Source organism: Eurosta solidaginis, chromosome 1 (assembly GCF_040869045.1).
Source record: "Eurosta solidaginis isolate ZX-2024a chromosome 1, ASM4086904v1, whole genome shotgun sequence".
NCBI lineage: Eukaryota > Metazoa > Arthropoda > Insecta > Diptera > Tephritidae > Eurosta > Eurosta solidaginis.
Window position 1 is genome coordinate 281,745,697 of NC_090319.1, and position 18,820 is coordinate 281,764,516.

Sequence of the window (18,820 nt, forward strand, 5' to 3'; positions counted from 1 at the left end):
TAAAATTCCCTGTGCGCGAAGATCCAGAAAGGATCAGGTTAGTGCCGATAGCAATAATTTTTAAGTTTTGATAAGGCAAATTGCCTTCAATAAAAAAAAAGCGGCTTCGGTCGATAATTTTTAAAGAAAAAGGACGACGCTGCATCCAACCATCAGGACAGGATTTCCTTGCTGCATAAGGAGGTGGAATATTTGTTTACCTGGTGAGTGTTTAAATTATGAAGATTTTTTTTTTTTAATCATGTAGACTTTCGCGCCGTTTGGGGTTCACGCGACCTCAATTTCGACTTCGGTCACCAGCCTCCTCAATAAATCCGCAAGCACGGATTTTCCTGAGTGAAGATTCCCACTCAATCATTGTTTTTTTGCGTAATCCCAAATTCTAAAAATTTACTATCTCTTTGATTTTTCCTTTTGATTAAAATAATAAATTTTTTGCGGATACATTCGTTTCATATTGCGTGTAGGTATGAGGGCAATATAATATTAATGTATGTGTGACATAAGGCGCGTGAACGCCAAATCGGTTTTGGGAGCCTTAATGAAAGAATTTAATTGGCGCTAATTGAGATTTAATTCTCGTAGTGGGAACCGGAGGTGGCCAGTGAAGCCTTTTTAAAGCGCCAGGGAATCACATTTTTTGCGAATCACACTTTTTGCGAATCAAATTTTTTGCGAATCAAATTTTTTGCGAATCACACTTTTTGCGAATCAAATTTTTTGCGAATCAAATTTTTTGCGAATCACACTTTTTGCGAATCACAATTTTTACAAATCACAAATGTCTACCAATTCGATATAAATTTTTTACAAATTCAACAATTTCCTACAAATTCGATAGCATTGGCTACACATGCAATCTCCAATTTATCAGATCCATACAACATTTTCATCAAGTAAATCGTAATTGCATCTCATCACATTTTTTGGTATTGCAATTTCATCACCAATAAATCCTTTTATTGCATCTCGGAAAGCTGTGTCCAATTGGATTTGTTTATTCACCTAGCCATTTACCCTAACGTTGGAGCGACCTACCTCATTATAGCATTCAGCAAAAAAGTTCACCATAATGTAATGTGTACAAAAGCTTTTTATGGTAGATAGAAATTGACAAACGAGTCAGGGTAGTCTAAGAATTGTTTTTTTTTATCCCAAATTTTAAACTGTATGAAATATGAATTTTACATTGATGTGCATGGACATATATCCGAGTCACTATAAATCTTTTCCGTTTTAGTCTTAAACGTAGTATTCGATTAAACCAAAATTTATAAAATTGTAAGGCGTCTATGAGTCACAAAATATACCAGAACGATTAATTAAGCTGTTTTTTTTTGTCTTACCTTTTTTTTTGCAGGGGGTATGAACCCTGCACCAATATGCTCCCCAATCCCCACATAAAAGAGCTCTTTTAGGCAGGCATTAGGGTGTGTTTAAAACTACTTTTTTTATATAACTCCACTTGAGTAGATAAGAGTTTGGTGATTTTGGCGACAGAAAGACCCAGAAATATATTTGAACATTTGTCATACAGTTTTTTTTTATATGGAATTTATGAGCACATTTTGATTCTTTTTAGGTTGATAATATTTATAGGCCTGTTTACGCGTGCATAAATACTGTTTGTAATACGTTTATTTTTACTTTTATATGTTTGCATAAGGATACACATTTTTTTTTGCGAAGAAGGAACCCATATGTGTTAAATTAAAATTTACATATATGTATATATATAAATTAAGGTGTTTGAAGAAAAATATTATTGAATATAAACGAAGCTTGATTTTTTGTATAAGATTTTATTCCATTCGTGTATAGATTTTAAGATTATGTTTATAAAAAATGCGTTATTGAAGTGAAAAGAGAAGTAATATGGCTGGCTAATTTCTTTTGGGGCGGGATGTAAGGATGGAATGATGAGGAGGTAAGTGGGAGTATGGAGCATGGCATTAGGGTGACCGCAGAGTAGGTTGCACGATGCGAGCGGTCCAAGGTTGGGTGGGATTCCTGTTGTGCGGTGGGTAAGTGAATCCGAAGAGGTGAACGGAAGTAAGTAAATATATGTATGCGTCCGGTTCCAAGATGGCGGGTTGAGAACCACGGCCTGCCAAATGTACTGAGCTAGCTAGGGCCACCATCTGGAACCAAAGCAACGTGTACGTGACATATATTTATAAATGGCGCCCAAACTAAAAACACACGAAGGGATCGCTATATTTCTTATAGCACCCGAGAAATAATTTTTTTTATATAATTCAACAGAGCGCAGGAAAAGAAGCTTGAATTGGCGCCCTCGCAAGAAATTAAATATTCTTCTGTAACATCTAGTAGAAATACAAAGATATAATTGTCTTTTTTTTTACGCAAGTAATCTTGCACTTACAAATGTATTCAAGCTTTCAAAAAAAAAAAAAAAAAAAAAACGTTCATTTGAAAAAAAAGGTATGGGGTAAGCGGGTATCTAAGCTAGTTAGGTGACTTGCTTGTCTATTTGTTACAAAGTTTAATTGCACCAGTAGTTAGGAGCAAGCCCACCATATCTGATACAATAACCAAACGGTGGCATAGACACAAAACATGAGGGTGATCTATTAGCATCGACATTTTTACAACACAAAAGTTTATTTTAGATTTCAGTTTTTTGGTTTGTTTCTTTTATAGAGAGTTAGTGTCAGGAATATGGCTACAAATGTGGAAGCCAAAACATAGGTTTTGAGTTTTGTTGTTCCATAAGTAGTAGATTTTGTGACCACAACTACATTGCGATTGGTAGATGGTGTGAAGCATAAAATCGTTTCGTAATTTGTTTCGTTATTTAGTTTATCAGTGAGGATTCACCTACCTACCCACACAGGAACGAACAACTATGCTCCAGAACCCTAAGCCTCCTCAAGGAGTCAGGCCATCCGAACACCCGCCAACTCGTAATATTCTAAATTGTAAATTTTCTGTGTATACATTCTTTTATATCGGAGAGTTCTTATCTTAAATTTGGTATTGATTTTTTTTTGGAGTCAGTGTACAAAGGTTTGAGTTTTTTTGGTGTACGTGTTGCGTTAATACGTCAGTATAAGTTTATGAACATTCAGTTAACAAAGGATTTGACCCACGGATATACTATATGCATGCAATACCTACTTATATATATATTCATCAATACAAACACTTGTTTTTAATCAATATATATATATTTTGTATATAATTTTTTTTTTTGTTGGGTGAGTTGTATGAAGCGCTAATACATGGGTGCGTGTTCGTAGACACTCAAGGTTTATAGCATTTAACATACATATATTTTGCTATGTCGTATATTCTCCTTTTTGAGATTACATCGAGATTACTTGGTTGCTTGATATTTTGGTTTACATAAATATTTTTTTTTTATTATACCAATAGATATACATTTTTTCATAAGGTTCAGTACCTATAGGGTTGAACATATGCATATACAGATATCCTATCTTATAGTTTATATATATGAATATTTTTTGTATTAATACACGTTTTATTTTTTTTTATATTACATGGGGTGTTAATATATGGGGTCGTATATGCGCATAGTCAATTCAGAGGGAATTTAACGTGCATCTACTGTCCTTAGATCGTATATTTTTTTCTTTTTTTGATACATCCAAATTTTTTTTCTCTATTTTATTACTAAAATAAATGGATTTTGCTTACTACTATTGGCGCTGATACGGTGGTGTGGGCTAGCCGAGATTAAAATTTTATAGGATATAATATACATACATACAGACGCAGTCATTTCGACTTATATACATGGTTTTTAAATTGGTTCATTACCAAAAAAGTTTGTTGGTTTAATACGTGTTATACATATAATTTCGCATAGGGTATAACCCGCATATACATATATTTTATATTGATTTAAATTTTCTTTTATATAAATTTTCTTTTGATTTTTTTTTAAAGCGCTAGTACGTGAAGGCGTGTCTGTAGACACGCAAGGCTCATAGGATTTAACACACATTTCGGGTTTTATACTATAATTTTCTCTTTTAGGGTTACATAAGGATTTTACATACATATATACATTTACAGTGTGTCTTTTTGGTGCCTCGTATACAAAGATTTTTTTTAAGTCCCAAATTTTTTTTTGAATCATTCGTATGAATCACTCGCCACCGGCCCATAATACACGAGCAAGAACAAAGATAGCCAACATGCCAGCAGAAGACGCAAATAAGCAAGTGAATGAGAGTGATCCCGCATTCATCGATCTTTCAGATAGGTTCGTAGGTACGAAAAATAAAGGGGATGAAAATGTAGGCGGTAGTGGGCAAGGCGCACCACAAGGTATTATGCAAGCAGTTACAACTAGTACTGGGACAGTGCCCAAACAATATGGTCAAGCCCAGGTTACCCAATCGGTACTCATCCGGCCACCGTCTTTACCCTTTCCGCGCCCCCCTCCGGGTCACAATTTCACGACTAATGTCGTGGCCAGTAGGCCTATAACACCAAACATACGCGAAGAAGTAACCCCAATAATAAAAAGTATGATGGCAGAAACTCAACAAGCCCTTTTAGTCGAAATGCGTGCAGGCATGCAGGCGATGTTTGAAACTGTACGCAGTTCCAGTGTCGAAGTGGGAGCTGGCAGTCAGACAAATAGGCCACGAATACAGTATAAAAAAAGGAGGCATAACATTAGCAGCGAGTCAGCAGAATCGAGGCGTTCGATACCTGAAAACGAAAGAGTTAATGAAAACGTCAACAACAATCGTAATGCACATAATAATATTCCTGTTAGGTCGGCGGTAGGTCCGTTACCGGCGTTCAATAATCGGGCGAATCAGCGTCCAATCCTAGGCCCTGCAGCACCGGACCATCGTTCTTCCTCACAAAGATCACCACCTGAGCCTCAATACAGAGCTGGTACCTACCGAGCTGAACTGAATATAGAAAAGTGGGGGATCAGTTACCAGGGTCACCGCGATTCCATGACCATAGAGGACTTTTTATTCAGGGTGGAGTATGTGAAAGAGCAGTATGGGTGTTCGTGGGCTGAGATCATTAGAGACTTTCATCGGCTGCTGAGTGGAGAGGCCCGTGAATGGTACTGGTTGTACATCCGAACGAATCGCAACCTAGACTGGCCAAGTTTACAATTCGCGTTACAACGGCAGTTCGGATCTCAGCTAACGGATTTCGATCTAATGAGAGAGATCACGGAACGCAAACAAAAACCCGGAGAGACGATTGATGATTTTTTTCACGCTGTCGGCATACTGCGTTCGCGTCTAAGGAACCCCATACCCGAATACGAAATGGTTCGGCTCGTCAAAGGGAACTTGCGGGAATCGTTGGCCAAACTAGTATACCCCATTGCGGTCTACTCTATAGAGCAACTCCGTATGGAGTGTAAGGAAGTAGAAAGGTGTTTTCCTCGCAGGGATCGAGTTCCCCAAGGTGGATTTGTGCCTCGTTCATACCAAGTGAACGAAATAGTTGATACATCGCCGGAAGAGCAGGAGTCTCCCGGAGATGAGGGTCAAGTCTCCGTGGAGGAGCTCCGTTATCAGCGCGTTACTAAACACCCGTCATCTCGTGACCAAGCAAGTCGTAAAAACCTGGTGTGTTGGAATTGCGGTGCCGAAGGACATGCATTCACCGACTGCATGTCGCTTCAGAGGCGTATATTTTGTTTTAAGTGTGGGAAGTCGGACGTCATCACGCCGAGGTGTCCAATATGTAACCTATCGGGAAACGCGAAACGGAACGCGATGACAGCGGGGGTATCGCGCTCCACACAATTCCCGCTAGAGTAGACGCGTCGACTAACACAGTAGATGAAGACCTCGGGAGAGGGGACGAACAGCAGATATCACGGATAAAACCAAAACTAACAAATTATACTATTAATAACAAAACAAATAACCCGGCTAGACTGTCCCTTGAGGAACGTATGAGGAGGTACAAGGAAGCCCGCGAAAGAATCTTTGCAGACGGCGTGTTATTAGGTCGTCGCAGGGTGTCACGCAAGATACGGAAGGCAAGGGATCGATTTCGAAACCGGAAGATGCTACGTCGAGCAGTTGTTGCCACGGTTAAAAGGGCAGACCGAGATGACCCGCGGGTGTACGCGGACATCGAAATAAACGGTGTCCAAAAACGAGGGCTACTGGACACAGGTGCATCTGTTAGTCTATTAGGTAGAGGATGCCGTGAGTTAGTCGAGGAGTTAGGGGTACCTATCGAACGTTTCATTTCGAAGGTTACAACTGCAGGTGGTGGCGCACATACGGTATTAGGAAAGATAACTATACCTGTCAAATACAAAGATTTAGAGAATAAAATAACGTTTTACTTATGTCCATACCTGGAACAAAACATTTATCTCGGGATAGATTTCTGGCGCGTTTTCCAATTGGCCCCGGATGTCATAGATGTAAATGAAATCGATTTGTCCAAGTTAGAGCAGCAGATGGTGACGGCGGAAGACAGGAATGAACGGCGTGTGCTTCATGACCTCACGGCTGAACAACAACAGCGCTTAAATCAGGTCGTCGGAAGTTTCAAAACGTTTGAAAAGGATGGTTTAGGTCGTACACCGCTGGAAAAACACTCCATTAAACTCGTGGAAGATGCAGTCCCTGTGAAAGACCGCCATTACCCACTATCACCTGCCATGCAATCTATAGTTTACACAGAAATAGACAAAATGTTAGAATTGGGGGTAATTGAGGAAAGTGAGAGCCCGTGGAGTAATCGGACCACTATAGTACGTAAACCCGGTAAAAATAGATTTTGTTTAGATGCCCGAAAATTAAATGATTTGACCATTAAAGACGCTTATCCGCTGCAGAATATAGAAGGCATAATTAGTCGCATAGATGACACCCATTTTATTAGTAGCGTGGATCTTAAGTTCGCTTTTTGGCAGATAGAACTGGAAGACAAGTGTAAACCATACACCGCTTTCACAGTCCCGGGGCGTCCCTTATATCAGTTCGTGGTCATGCCGTTCGGGCTATGCAATGCGGCGCAACGGTTATGCCGACTGATGGATCGAGTCATACCACAGAGATTGAAGGCAAATGTCTTTATATACTTGGACGATTTACTTATAATCGCTCCCGATTTTGACTCGCATCTGCATACGTTGCAAGAAGTTGCCATGTGTCTTAGAGAAGCAGGATTAACAATAGGATTAAAAAAGTCAAAGTTTTGTTTCAAGGAGTTGCCTTATCTAGGATACATTGTGGGCGGGGGCATGCTAAAAACCGATCACGAAAAGGTAAAAGCAATCGTGAACATCCCGGTACCGAAAACCACGAAGCAAGTTCGGAGCTTCCTAGGAACAGCCGGTTGGTACAGGCGGTTCATTAAAGATTTTGCGGCGATAGCGGCCCCGTTGACCGATGCCCTTAAGAAGACGAACAAATTCGAGATGACACCTCAAGCAGTCGAGGCGTTCAATAAATTGAAAAGGGCGCTTACCTGTGCGCCTGTCCTAAGACACCCGGATTTTGCTAAACGTTTTTGGGTTCAATGTGATGCCTCGGATTATGGCATAGGAGCGGTGTTATTTCAAAAAAATCACGATGATTCCGAAAACCCTATCGCTTATTTCTCTCAGAAACTAAACGATTGCCAACGCAAATATAGCACTACCGAGAAGGAATGCCTCGCGGCTGTGATGGCAGTGCAAAAGTTTCGCCCATATATTGAGCTGATGCCGTTCACAGTGGTGACAGATCACGCCAGTCTTAAGTGGCTCATGGGGCTAAAAGATCTGAGTGGTAGATTAGCGAGATGGTCTTTGCACCTTCAAGCATTTAATTTCGAAATAGAGCACCGGAAGGGCTCTGAAAATGTGGTTGCAGATACACTGTCACGGTGCATCGAGGAGTTAGCTCAATCATCGATAGCGGGAATGGATACGGTAGAGTTTGAGTCGGAGGAATATTTAGATTTGATAGGCACGATACAAAAAAATGCTGAACGGCTGCCGGACCTGAAAGTCGAAGACGGGTTTGTTTTCAAAAAAATGATGGCGAAAGATGTAGAGCTGGAGGAAAACGAATGGAAGTTGTGGGTGCCGGCAGCATTGACATCGACCTTAATCGAGAATGCGCACGGTTGCGCAACTGCTGCGCACGGTGGTATGGCAAAAACTTTGCATCGCTTGCGACGTTTATATTACTGGCCAAACATGGTAGTACAAGTCCGAAACTACGTCCGCGACTGTCAGGTTTGTAAGGAAAGCAAGCCCAGTAACGCTATTTTGAAACCTGGTATAGGATCGGAGGTAGTTACCGAACGCCCCTTTCAGAAAATTTATATTGACTTTTTAGGCAAATACCCTAGGTCCAAACGAGGCAACGCCTATATCTTTGTAGTCGTGGATCATTTTTCCAAGTTCACATTTTTAAAGTCAATGCGTGAGGCTACGGCCACCAATGTCGTGAAGTTCCTCACCGAGGAAATCTTTCATAAGTTTGGTGTGCCGGAAATAATACACTCAGATAATGGGCAACAGTTTACCTCTAAACATTTTGCCAAAATGATAGAAACGTACTGCGTTAAACACTTGAAAACCGCGTTTTACTCGCCACAATCAAATGCCGCTGAGCGGGTCAACCAATCGGTCTTGGCTGCTATCCGCTCATATTTAAAAACAGACCAGAGGGATTGGGATCTATATTTGCCAGAGATTGAGTGCGCGTTGCGCAGCGCCATACACTCCGCAACGGGTGTGTCGCCATATTTCGCCTTATTCGGCATGAACATGTTCACCAGCGGTGCAGACTATAAGCTGGCTCGGAAACTAAGTTCCCTCAATGACAACGAATTACTGTTGCTGAACGACAGCGACAGAATAAGATTAATGAGAGAAAAAATTAAAGAAAATTTACACGAAACCTATGAGACAAACGCGGCTCGGTACAACAAAAGAACCCGTGAAGTGCGCTTCGTACCCGGACAAGAAATATATAAGCGCAACTTCGTATTAAGCGATTTTAATAAAAATATAAACGCGAAGTTTTGCAAAAAATTTATCAAGTGCAGAGTAACGCGAGCGTTAGGTAAAAACATGTACCTGTTGGAAACGTTGTCGGGAAGAAGCTTAGGTGCGTGGCATACCAAGGACCTCAAACAATAGTCCTCCTTCATTCAATCACTATCTCTCCGGCGGCGAGGGTCAAGTCGTCCGGAGAGCCACAACCGATCCATTATGTCAGCCAACCTGAAAGAAAGATAAACAAAATATCCATAAAGTAACTCGCTTATATGGCAGTTTTATATATAATAATACTTCCCGTAAATCTGTCTCCGGCGATGAGGGTCAAGTCGTCCGGAGAGGTCCAATATCCAGTATATACACAAATGCCCGGCATAGCTCGCGAAGCAGGAGACAGTGTCAGGGCGTGGGTCGTCCCCGCGTTGGGCTTTATGCAGACCTTGGCCCGCTTTGATGCAGAGAGCCTCACATGTTGAGGTGGAGTACGCTGTTAAAACAGCAATACTAAATGTTTGGCTCGTTCAGAATATAAGAACAAAAAACCGAAAAGTTACCAGCGGGTCCCTCCTAAACCAGGGGTGGTATCCACCGTAGGGTTACGCAGAACACCTTTCTGCGTTGGCGGCCTTCTGCTGCGCTTATAAAATAGTACCCTGGGTGGGTCCAACACCGGTTTGGAGACCAAAACTATATCCACGCAAAGCACTTATGTTGACCGTTTTTTTGTTGGGTACCCAACATAACAACAATCACATGAAAATCACCAACTTCCACTGCAAATATCTCCGGACAGAGATACAATTTTTATTTTTTTCGCCTTCGTGGCCATGTTCTCGAGATTAATACGCGTCGTGGAAACCTCTCTCGATATTTTTTTTTAGTAGCACATCAACATTTTAACATAATGAAAATTATAGAAATTGTGTTTACCAAAAAGGTAAACACGAGAAACGTCAAATGAAAATGTCGCAAAAAAAAAAACACCATGGTGAACTCACGTAAGTTCACAATTGATGAAAAAAGCTTTAGGTTGAAGATTGCCAGATTGACGTGCATGATATGTTGAGAATAAGGACAGGGATAGATATAGGGTGGTTATGATTGCAATAGACAAAAGAAAGACCGTGGGAAACGGCATAAGGAAACGGTTCTTTTCAGCGGTTCGGATAGTATAAAAGGGGGTAACTGAAGGTGAACAAGAGGAAAGTAAAATATAGCAGCATATCGGGCTAAAGTGCGCGCTCCGCTTATAAAAAGAAAAAAAAACATTTGTGATTTTTGCGTGTGATAAAGTTTTAAAATTCCCTGTGCGCGAAGATCCAGAAAGGATCAGGTTAGTGCCGATAGCAATAATTTTTAAGTTTTGATAAGGCAAATTGCCTTCAATAAAAAAAAAGCGGCTTCGGTCGATAATTTTTAAAGAAAAAGGACGACGCTGCATCCAACCATCAGGACAGGATTTCCTTGCTGCATAAGGAGGTGGAATATTTGTTTACCTGGTGAGTGTTTAAATTATGAAGATTTTTTTTTTTTTAATCATGTAGACTTTCGCGCCGTTTGGGGTTCACGCGACCTCAATTTCGACTTCGGTCACCAGCCTCCTCAATAAATCCGCAAGCACGGATTTTCCTGAGTGAAGATTCCCACTCAATCATTGTTTTTTTGCGTAATCCCAAATTCTAAAAATTTACTATCTCTTTGATTTTTCCTTTTGATTAAAATAATAAATTTTTTGCGGATACATTCGTTTCATATTGCGTGTAGGTATGAGGGCAATATAATATTAATGTATGTGTGACATAAGGCGCGTGAACGCCAAATCGGTTTTGGGAGCCTTAATGAAAGAATTTAATTGGCGCTAATTGAGATTTAATTCTCGTAGTGGGAACCGGAGGTGGCCAGTGAAGCCTTTTTAAAGCGCCAGGGAATCACATTTTTTGCGAATCACACTTTTTGCGAATCAAATTTTTTGCGAATCAAATTTTTTGCGAATCACACTTTTTGCGAATCAAATTTTTTGCGAATCAAATTTTTTGCGAATCACACTTTTTGCGAATCACAATTTTTACAAATCACAAATGTCTACCAATTCGATATAAATTTTTTACAAATTCAACAATTTCCTACAAATTCGATAGCATTGGCTACACATGCAATCTCCAATTTATCAGATCCATACAACATTTTCATCAAGTAAATCGTAATTGCATCTCATCACATTTTTTGGTATTGCAATTTCATCACCAATAAATCCTTTTATTGCATCTCGGAAAGCTGTGTCCAATTGGATTTGTTTATTCACCTAGCCATTTACCCTAACGTTGGAGCGACCTACCTCATTATAGCATTCAGCAAAAAAGTTCACCATAATGTAATGTGTACAAAAGCTTTTTATGGTAGATAGAAATTGACAAACGAGTCAGGGTAGTCTAAGAATTGTTTTTTTTTTATCCCAAATTTTAAACTGTATGAAATATGAATTTTACATTGATGTGCATGGACATATATCCGAGTCACTATAAATCTTTTCCGTTTTAGTCTTAAACGTAGTATTCGATTAAACCAAAATTTATAAAATTGTAAGGCGTCTATGAGTCACAAAATATACCAGAACGATTAATTAAGCTGTTTTTTTTTTGTCTTACCTTTTTTTTTGCAGGGGGTATGAACCCTGCACCAATATGCTCCCCAATCCCCACATAAAAGAGCTCTTTTAGGCAGGCATTAGGGTGTGTTTAAAACTACTTTTTTTATATAACTCCACTTGAGTAGATAAGAGTTTGGTGATTTTGGCGACAGAAAGACCCAGAAATATATTTGAACATTTGTCATACAGTTTTTTTTTATATGGAATTTATGAGCACATTTTGATTCTTTTTAGGTTGATAATATTTATAGGCCTGTTTACGCGTGCATAAATACTGTTTGTAATACGTTTATTTTTACTTTTATATGTTTGCATAAGGATACACATTTTTTTTTGCGAAGAAGGAACCCATATGTGTTAAATTAAAATTTACATATATGTATATATATAAATTAAGGTGTTTGAAGAAAAATATTATTGAATATAAACGAAGCTTGATTTTTTGTATAAGATTTTATTCCATTCGTGTATAGATTTTAAGATTATGTTTATAAAAAATGCGTTATTGAAGTGAAAAGAGAAGTAATATGGCTGGCTAATTTCTTTTGGGGCGGGATGTAAGGATGGAATGATGAGGAGGTAAGTGGGAGTATGGAGCATGGCATTAGGGTGACCGCAGAGTAGGTTGCACGATGCGAGCGGTCCAAGGTTGGGTGGGATTCCTGTTGTGCGGTGGGTAAGTGAATCCGAAGAGGTGAACGGAAGTAAGTAAATATATGTATGCGTCCGGTTCCAAGATGGCGGGTTGAGAACCACGGCCTGCCAAATGTACTGAGCTAGCTAGGGCCACCATCTGGAACCAAAGCAACGTGTACGTGACACATTGCCGTTATGTCATGTTTCTGCGACCTTTTCTGTCGTGTATGGTGGTGTTTGCCAGTTCGCGCAAATGTTCGCCAAAAATCAAAATATTTTAGCTTTTGGCGAACATTTGCGCGAACTGTTCGTGCGTGTATGGCGAAATAGCTCATAATCGTAGGCATTTCTGAACGGAACAGATGTGCGCGGAAAAGTAAAATGGACTATAAAAAAGTTCTGAGTGAATTTATTGAAATGTATAAATTTTTTTACGCTTAATTGCCACAGCGAGCAATATTGCTGCAGCACAAATGTTGTCCGTATTCATCGCTGTCTGAAAGAGAACTAATGTTCGGCCAAAAGTTCGTATGGTGTATGGCCAAAGCTGCGAATAAGATTGCGGAATGTTTGCGGAAATGTTCGTGTCGTGTATTTGGCGCTTAAAACCCTAACGCCATAGTGCATAACCATGTCCGATGTCATCGATTAATGGTGCGGGGAATATTTAGAATAAGGTGCCACGATTTTCCAACTTTTCTTTTTTTCGAGTGGTGGCGGGGGTCCTAAAAATCACAAAATTATCATCCGAAACTCTAGGAAACTCTTAGTTTATGAAATATAAGCCTTTTAATTTCCAAATTTAGAAAAATTTCAACTTAAGTCCTGCACATAAAATTCGGGTCGCACATGTCGATAGCGATATCAAAAGACGCGTATTTGCGTCAAGATTCAGAATCCGAAAGCAGAAACTATATTTTTCATCTCATTTAAAAGTTATTTGCGGAAAACACGTCGGTACTATTGTCGCTTTTTTCGTTGTTGCAATTAAACAAACGAAAAGAAATGAAGGTGGTGAATAGTGTTGCGAGCTCCGCAACAATATCTTTTTAACTTGGTAGAAGATTATAAGGTGGTGACACGTCGACATAAATGCAAACAAACATACACTATCAATGAATTTTGTTTTGTAATTCTCTGAATAATTCGAAATTAATGTATTTAATTAGAACAAGTGCAGAATACATACATTTGTCAAAAAAAAAAATAAAAAATTGGACTTAATAGAGATTTTTATGCTTTATCCAACGGTATTTCTGCGTAGAATACCTTTCTGCATAGGCGGCCTTCGGCCGCGCTTATAAAAAATAACCCTGGGCTACGCCATGTCAAGTCCGGGTGTGTGGTATAACCGTGGCTACCGCCACGGTGATGTCCTTCTGCCTAGTACACCCTTCTGCGCAGCACCCCAAATAATATTAGACCACAATTATTAAAAGTGTTTTACAAAAACAAAATACATTAATAGTGTGTTTGTTTGCATGTATGTCGACGTGCCACCACCTTATAATGTTCTACCAAGATAAAAAGATATTGTTGCGGAGCTGGCAACACTATTCACCACCTTCATTTGTTTTCGTTTGTTTAATTGCAACAACGAAAAAAGCGACAATAGTACCGACGTGTTTTCCGCGAATAACTTTTAAACGATATAAAACATATAGTTTCCGTGTTCGGATTCTGAATCTTGACGCAAATACGCGTCTTTTGATACCGCTATCGACATGTGCGACCCGAATTTTAAGTGCAGGACTTAAGTTGAAATTTTACTAAATTTGGAAATTAAAAAGCTTATATTTCATAAACTAAGAGTTTCCTAGAGTTGCGGATGATAATTTTGTGATTTTTAGGACCTCCTCTACCCGTACAAATCAGCAAAAGTTTGAAAATCGTGGCACCTTATATAAAATCCAACCCTATTTGCGTCAAGATTCAGAATCCGAAAGCAGAAACTATATTTCTTATCTCGTTTAAAAGTTATTCGCGGAAAACACGTCGGTACTATTGTCGCTTTTTTCGTTGTTGCAATTAAACAAACTAAAACAAATGAAGGTGGTGAATAGTGTTGCCAGCTCCGCAACAATGTCTTCTTATCTTGGTAGAACATTATAAGGTGGTGGCACGTCGACATACATGCAAACAAACGTACACTATCAATGTATTTTGTTTTTGTAAAACACTTTTAATAATGTGTAGTCTAATATTATTTGGGGTGCTGCACAGAAGGGTGTACTAAGCTTTTGAAAATATTAGGGGGACTCATTAAAGCATATAAATTTATAAGGTGTAAAATTATATCAATTTACACACGCTGTTATATGAACCCACCTAATAATATTCTTGTTAAACTTAATTGTCGATCAACTGTATTATAGCCAAAAAAATGTTTGATTGTTATACAAATTAAAAAATGCCAATATTAAGTGAAAAATCAAAATTAAAACATCTTTACTAAGAAATTCTTGTAAATGACTTGCTGATGTTGGAGATTTCTGATGAAAATGCCTGCTGTAGTGTCTTCAAGGTTGCATTCCTTTGAGTTTACTGCGTTTACACCATGAAATGTGCGCGTAAATTTATACAAATTGTGTAAATGATTTTTCATACAAAACTTGACAGCTCGTTTACGCCCTAGATAAATTTATACGTTTACACACTTTATGAGGTATTTATAAGGTTACATGAGTCCCCCTATTATTTTAGTTACTAAAAGTGCGTGAAAGGTATATTATCAAAGCGAAAGGGAATATTCAACAGACCATTGTAAATATTACCAAGTAGCGCAACTAACAGCTGATCGGTGAAAATTCGCACATTCACACGTACAGTTCTCGACTCAGTTTCAAAAAAAAAAATTTGGATTATATAGCCTAAATTTTAAAGTGAGATAATCCTTACGAATTTCCGACCCCATATGGTCCGCTAGTCCCTTTTTCTCAATTTTGGTTCTTTTTAACACGGTTTTATACATTTCTTTCTTTTTCACTGAAACTCAAACAAAAATTCAAAATAGTGCTAATAAAATTTTCCGCAAATCTTTTATCCACATATAATTTTCAATTTACTTCAACGGAATTCTTACCACGAAAATCGCTCTATCAATAAAATGTAGCAGAAGAATGACGTTTCACTTGGGAGATAATTTAGGCGAGGCATTAAAAAGGGAAGTGTTGAATGTTCGGGCAAACACATTGTCATTAATTTTTGATGAAACAACAGACTTATCAGAAAAAGTGCTTGTTTTATTGCTTAGATATTTCGATCGGTATTCAGTTATTATATATTTGCAACTTTTAAGACGGTTGATTTTTAGTCTGAATTCAAACCTCACACTTACTGAATCTCTGGTATGAAGTTTAAACTGTTAGGGAAAAAGTAAGCATCTACAAAAATAGCATTAACTCAATTACTTAGTTTCATTTACGGTTTACTGAGTTTCCACAGCGCAAATTTTTTAACCGATCCTTACTAAAACCTAACTGCGCTATACATTTTATTTCATTGCAGACAAGAAAATTAAATTCACAACGTTTTATTGATGAAAGACATAGACTTATCCTAGAAATTTGAAAATGTATTACCTAAAGGTACACTTTATTTGTGCAGTTTGAACTAAAGCCAAATGGCTCCTTTATTAAAATTTTATATAGGAAACTAGGGAAAAATCCTACAATGTTTGCTTTTTACAACGAATACGACACTCTAGTAACTTGCCTAATTGTTTGTATACCAATAAAACAAAACTAAAATGTTTCCTGTTTTTGAGGTCTGGTGCTTTTTCGATGAATTGTGGTCCCAAATGAAAATATGGTGTGGCAACCGTGTTTGAGAATGCACGTGACAAGGTTGCATTTTTCAGAACTAAATTTTTTTAATAATGAAATAGTAGTATGCAAGCGACTGCCATAGTAGCTGACATTAATAACATTAATATTATAGACAAAGTTTAAAACAAAAGATGGACACGAGGCGTACCTTCATAGACGCGTATTGGGCACAGCATAAGAAATCTTGAGGCGCAGAGAGATCGTAGTTGCATGCCATATTTTGTAAGCGTCTACGAAGCTACGCCTTGTGTGTATCTTGCCTAAGTTTAACTTTATACGAGATCCAACATTTTTAATTAATAATAAATAACAGGTAAAACAACTACGCTTAAGGTGACTTTTACGTCGTTTTGGCACTTGTGTTACATCTACATCTGACGCACTTCAATCCATAAGCAATGCAACGCTAACATCGAAGCAACACACAAATCAGTAAAGACTTACGTTCTTCTTGAAGTTTCTAGCATTTTAGAAAAAAAAAAAACCGCGTTTCTATCGCCGTTCAACCAAATAAAAACATAATTTTGTATTTATGTCGATTTTGTGATCGATCTGCAGAGACGGCAGAACATATCCTACTGGAATGCGACGCAATCCGATGAGGGCGCAACAGAGCAATGGTCGCAGTGCAATCCTCAATAAATTTTCGATCTATCTGTGGCAGGGAAAATTTAACGTGCTTTATTTCAAAGTGACACTTTATTTGACAAATCACTAAAAGATTTCTTTCAAATAAATTGCTTATTAGCGTTAACCGAAGATGGTGAAAACGGCCCCTGGAATTGTTACCTTATATAGCGAGAAAGTTAAGATATAATGCATAGGTATAAAATGCTTGATGGCATAAAACCAAAGTTATTATATACTAGCAGAGTACCCGACGTCGTTCGGATATAAATAAAAGCAGTACTATAAATAAAAGCAGTACCCATTTGTATGGGAGATGCCACACCCCTTTTTCGCTATCCCCAATTTTTCCCGAGGGGGTAGGGATTAGTCTTTTATACCTCCTCACCTAATTTCAGTCGTATGGCCTTAATACTTTCAGATATATTGACTACGAAAAATTCCAGTTGTATTGGAGGTGCGACGCCCCCTTTTTCGTTATACCCAGTATTTCTGGAGGGGGTAGGGATTGGTCTCATATAACCACTCACCTAATTTCAGTCGTCTAGCCTTAATACTTTCAGATATATTGACTACGAAAAATTCCAGTTGTATGGGAGGTGCCACGCCCCCTTGTCGAAAACTTCTTTTATATAGCTTACCATAGATTGACGCACTCAGGGTATGTCATGGAAAAATTTCGTTCGATTCCATTCTGCGGGATAGGCTGCAAGTCCAAACATACATACAGACATACTTTCACAAATGTATAGTAGAAAAGTAGTATGACATTGAGATTTTAGTTCTATTTTTAACACAGAATTATTTTTTAACATAAAGTAAGAAGTAAAAACATGATTAATAACGTGTTTCATTTATTTTCATTGAGGTATAAATCGTAAAAATAAAAATCATGTTATTGTAAAGATTATGCGAAGCCCCATAGGTAAAATGAGTAATAAAATGAACATTGGTTTATATATTGCATTTTTAAAATGAAAATCTTCTGCTAAAAAGGAAATAGAATGAATAGTGGTTTGTATATTACATTTTTAAAATAAAATTCTCCTGCTAAAAAAGCAGTAAAACTTAACTACTTTTTTCATTTTCGTAATTAAATACACTCCCTCTTTTGATTCAGGATTTTGGGCATATTTTGAAAAAAACTCCCAACATCATTCCTTCATTATATACTCCCTAGCCCACTGCCTTCCACTCTATTCGCAACATAATCTCTATTTAAGCTGCCAAACTATATATTAAGCAATGCAACAGACATTGTTGAAGCGATTAACGCCCCGATTCTGAGCGTTACCGGTAAAATAGTTCCCAGAACATTATGTAACCGAATATCGTTACCAGTTCTTTTACGCCCCTATTCTGAGCGTTACCGGCAAAATAGCACCCAGAACATTATGTAACCGAATATCGTTACCAGTTCTTTTATCCGCGATTCTGGCCCAAGTGGTAACGCTGTCATCACCGAGAAACTCACCAGTGTCTGTGGAGAAATTCGAAAGGTACCCTTCAAAAAACGCGAGTACTCTATAAATAATGTAAAGAATACCCCTTTGGGAGTATAGGAGTATTCCAAAACTAATCTGTATTCATACAAAAAATGTGCTCTAATTAACATTGCGATGTTCTAGGAGAGGAGTAGGTGATCTCACTCTCGCTTTGTTTGTGAGTATTCCATAGAGTACATACGTGAGAGTACTTTCCAAAGTACTTTCACTGTAGTACTCCATGGAGCACTCACAGAGGATCATATGCCAAAGTACTAAAGAGGAATGGTGTCGGAAAGAATTATCGAAGTGAATTTAATTTAAAATGAAAGTAAATGAAGAGGGGCAATACAACTTTTATATTTTATACTACGAATATTCTTATGTTATTTAGCATTTTCGTGAATAAATAAACTAATATTTCTCTATACTATAGTATTGTAACGAATGTTAGCAGCACTGGGCGATGCTATCGTCTCTAAGCCGATGCTAAGCAGTGACGTGAATGCACATCAATAATTCAATCATTATGTATTTACATAAACCAAACAATAACTGCGTCTACATATATGTACCATGTACGTATACGAGCAGCGGAGAGTCAATG